The sequence below is a fragment of the Rattus rattus genome, chromosome 15 (genome assembly GCF_011064425.1).
Source record: "Rattus rattus isolate New Zealand chromosome 15, Rrattus_CSIRO_v1, whole genome shotgun sequence".
Taxonomy (NCBI): Eukaryota; Metazoa; Chordata; class Mammalia; order Rodentia; family Muridae; genus Rattus; species Rattus rattus.
In genome coordinates this window covers 65,224,469-65,225,002 of record NC_046168.1, presented here as the reverse complement: position 1 = coordinate 65,225,002, position 534 = coordinate 65,224,469, and positions in this window count along the sequence as shown.

Genomic DNA, 534 nt, shown 5'->3' with positions numbered 1-534 from the left:
CGCCTTTCCAGCCACCTCTGCCAAGCCCCGTTACTATTACTTCTAAAGTCTGGTTTTCTTTTGCGTGAGATTACCTCAATGGTTGACATTTTTATGACTCTGGTTCTTAGTGAGTCTGACTATCTCTGCTTGTAGTCATCAGCCATTCTTGTTCTAAATGCCCCCCACCCCACCCCGGGCTCTTTAATTTATAAACCTGTCTTCATGCTTACTATTGTTAATTGAATTTCCAATGCATGGCAGTATGGGCTTTGCTTTTTTGTATGTATATTTAGTGTGTGTGTGTGTGTGTGTGTGTGTGTGTGTGTGTGTGTGTGTGTTGGGACTATTTGGGAAGAATTGGGAGATATGGCCTTATGGGGGGAAGTATGTCACTAAGGGTGGCCTTTGAGGTCTCAAGGGGACTGCGCCATTGCCAGTGTGCTTCTTTGTGAATCAGACTGTGAACTCTCAACTGAGGCTCAGCGGCATGCCTGACTATCTGCCACCATGCTCCCCATCATGGCGGTGATGGAACCGATCCCTTCAGAACTG